Consider the following 4,186-nt stretch of genomic DNA (forward strand, 5'->3'; position numbering starts at 1 on the left):
TCACGGAAATATATTTAATTGCGAATATTTTCTGATATCTTTAATACTGATATATGTCTTTAAATACATAATCCACTCAAGGACCACCAAAATCTACTAAACGGCAATGTGTCGTTAACATTTTATCTGTTTTAAACTAAAGTTGGGTGGGGTAATTAGGGCGTAGACCTGAACATGTGAACACACCCACTTCCGGTTTGAAGTCTTTTATACTGATATATGTCCCTAAATACATAATCTACTAAAGGACCAATAATCCACTAAAGGACCAGAAATATCCACTTAACAGCATTGTTTCGTTAAGAATTTATCCGTTTTCAACCAAAGTTGGGTGGAGTCATCAGGGCGTGGTCCTGAACACATGACGACACCCACTTCCGGTTTCAAGTTTTTACACTCCTACAATCGTAAATACATAATCCACTAAAGGACCACCAAAATCCACTGAAGGACAACCAAAATCCACTAAAGGACCAAGAAATCCACTAAAGGCCCACTGACCGGAGGTGGGCGTGGCCATGGGTGGGTGACCACACTCACATTCCCCCCCCGGAATATGGGTGGTCCTGGTAAAAACCCCCCTGAGATACACCCTTCCAAAGTTTTTAAAAAATCAAAAAAAATACTTAATTGGCTTCTAACCGGAAGTGGGCGTGGCCCATGGTAGGTGACCACGCCCAACATACCCCACCCAAGTTTTGTCGAAATCCGTCGAAACCCCTCCGAGATACACTTGTCCGCAGTTTTTGGCGACGCCCACCCTAATACTAATCTATAGTAAAATATGCAAGTGTATGGTAAAATTAAAAAAAATACTTTGAATCCTCGAAACCAGAAATAGGCGTGGTCATGGATAGATGACCACACCCTTATCACTCCTCCTGAGTTTCGTCGAAATCCGTTGAAAGCGCTGGCGGATAACTCAGTCCGCAGAAATTGCCACGCCCAACTTAAATTTTAATATAGGAAAAGCAAGAAAATAGAATAAAAAAAATAAAAAAAAATACTTCTTTTTATCTAAATCCGAAGTGGGCGTGGCACATTTTGGGTGACCACGCCCTCTTGACCACACCCAAGTTTCATCGAAACACGTTGAAACACCGAGCGGGTGGCTTCGTTTTAACACCCGGCCACGCCTTAAAAAAAATGACGTGAAAATTGTCTGATTTCAGCGGCAAATAAGTCACGCTTGCCGAAGAGCCACGCCCAAAGACACCATGCGGTAACAATCCTTAATCATCAATGACCACGCCCATATGGTGACCACGCCCAAAAAGTTGAACCACACCCTTGGGGAAGCCGAGAAACCACTGCACTAGAAGCCCAAGGCCAAAAATGGACATCCACTAAAGGCCCGGTCCTTTAGTGGATAATCCACTAAAGACCCACCAGAGCCCTAGCCACCAATACCGCCCATATGGTGTCCAGAAAGTTGCAAGGTAGCTGGATTCCTCATCCAACTCGACCTGTAGGAAACCATCTTTGGCATCCACCACGGAGAACACTTTTGCATTAGCAAGCTTGAGTGCAACATCTTCAATAGTTGGAGTTTGATAATGATTTCTGATGATGGCTTTGTTTAAGAGAAGTGGGTCGAGACACACTCTTAGCTTGTTGGGTTTTAAGACAACGACCATACTGCTTATCCATGGGGTTGGTTTGGTGACCTTTGCTAACACTCCCATTTCTTCAAGTTGATCAATCTTCTCTTTCAACTCTTGCTGGACAGGAATTGGAACGCTTCTGTGGTTGTTCTGAACAGGCTGCACTGCTGTGTCTATCTCAATGTGATACGTTCCTGGTAGTTTTCCAAGTCCTTGGAATACATCTTTGTAATCATGTAGCACCTGCTGCTGAGTCAGTAATTTCTGGTTAACAGAACTGACTTGGTGAACACATTCTTCGTTGAACTCTAGAAGCCGCAGGGCCTCACATACTCTGCCCAAGAGAAGTGAAGTGGGTGCTGTTTCAACAATTTGAAAATGTATCTTTCTTGTGACTCTGTTAGCACTGCACCTTAATTTGATCTGTCCTATCGGCTTAATGATGGTCTTGTCGTACAGTCTGAGCTCAGTTTCTGACTGTTCTGGTTTTGTTTTGGACAGCCTTTGATAGTCGTTAATAGTTAGGGTGCTACATGTAGCTCCAGTATCAAGCTGGAATTTGATTGGAATAGCCCCGCCTTTGTCATTTGCGACTTCAAAATCAGCGAAATACTTGTTTTTCTTCATTGTTGCATTCAAGACGTACAAACTTTCGCTACTGTTTAGGTCTTCCTCGCTGTCACTGCTGTGTTGGCTGTCACTAACTTAACAGACATCCTGTTTTCCTTTGGCCCCTTTGTTCTTTGAACGATTTGGCCAAGGTTCTTTGGGTTTTGACAAGCAAACTTTTGCTAGGTGATTTCGTTTCGTGGCACTTGCTACATGTTTGTCCATATGCCTTACAATTGCCAGCCACATGGTCATCTCCACAGTATTTGCAGTGTTTAACCAATGTTCTGTCTGTGTCTTAGGCTTGCTTGGCTTAGATCTTGTGTAATGGGGACCATACTGTGTAGTTGTTTCACGGCCATTTCGCTTGTGCAACAAATATTGATTGCTTTATCAAGATCTAGATCTTTTTCGTGAAGAAGCCGTTGTCTGGTGTCATCATTGTTGATTCCAATAACTATGCGGTCACATAGCATTTCATTTTCCAGGGTAGCATATTTGCAGGTAGATATGCATTCTCTTGGCCGATTCAGAAAGCGGTCAAAGTTCTCATTTGTTTCTTGAACCGTTGCATTGTACAAATATCTTTCATAGATGATATTCCGCTTGGATTCAAATTCTTCACTCAGTTTTTTCAAGATAACTGTCGGTGATTTTCTTTCTTCTTCAGTAAGTGGCAAGTTTTTACAAATCTTGAAACAATCTTTACCCATTACGGTCAACAGTGTTGCAACTACAACTTTATGGGGTTTTTTGTCGAGTTCAGTAGCGATTACATAGTTGTCCCAGCTGTCTTTAAAGGTCTCCCAATTTGTTGCTAAATCTCCTTTTAAAGCCATGCATGGTAGAGAAGGGATTGATGATCTGGCGGCCATGGCTCAGTTGCTTTTATGTTGAATGACACGTTGTACAATTGTAGTTCAAAATGGCCACTTCGTATTGCTTGTGCAAATGCTAACGGATTTCGCACAAAACCCGTAAAATTCACCTTGATATTTAGACAAAATTAACTGTAAACAAAGTAATAACACTTATCTGTATTCTTGAGTTGCTTTCGTAGTTTTATTTGATCATATAGGGCGTAAAATTTGAGCTCCTGACACCATGTTTTAGCTAGTATATCCAAGTCTGTCTATAGTTTTTATAATCATGCCTGCTCTCATGTCCTAGGTCACATGACCTGGCGCACAGGTACCCCATAACAGCAAGTAAATTTGTATACCACAAGGGATTTTAGATCACGGGGGATTGTGTCCTTAATGTTTTTGATTTTATAAGAAGTGAACACCAGTTTTAGGTTTATGTCACTGCAGAATCGTTAGGCAATGTTGAGATGTTTCTGTTCTGTAATTTGAGAGTAGTGTCCTATGTATGGAAGTTTGGAGTAATGAACATTAGGTTTTTGTTGATCATGCAAATTGGTGTTCAGAGTATGTGCAGTTTGTGAGTTTTGTCTGTTATTCTAAGAGCTAATTGTGCGTTCGATCAGATGTTGCGGGAACACATTGCTATATCGCAACGCTTGTTAATTTTGCTAGGATGCCTTTAAATGCCAAAGACCCTTCCACTTCCAGGTTTACTTTCCAGGTTTTGACCAAAAATATTTAATAAAATATTTGTTTTATATTAGTAACAGCTAAATGTCAACATATATTTGTCAGATATTTTCAACAACAATTAGTGCCAGCAGTATTTTGATTTTTTTCAGTTCTCCACACAGTCTCACTCGAAACAAGTAAGTAGTTAAATAGCATACATTTATAATGTATAGTATGTGGCCTAGTAGGGCTCTAAAAGATGAACTGATAGTAAACAATGCCAAACATGAACCAATTATTGAATACCAAGCAAATACAGTGATACCCTTTTGATAATAATGCGCTAATTATCCATAGGGTATACTTAGTTTTCATAATGAAAACTGTTTCTTATAGTTACAAGATTTTTTACATGAGACTACAGTTTCTCCAATC

Source organism: Dendronephthya gigantea, unplaced genomic scaffold (genome assembly GCF_004324835.1).
Source record: "Dendronephthya gigantea isolate DGI-Jeju-01 unplaced genomic scaffold, DenGig_1.0 000011F, whole genome shotgun sequence".
Lineage (NCBI taxonomy): Eukaryota > Metazoa > Cnidaria > Anthozoa > Malacalcyonacea > Nephtheidae > Dendronephthya > Dendronephthya gigantea.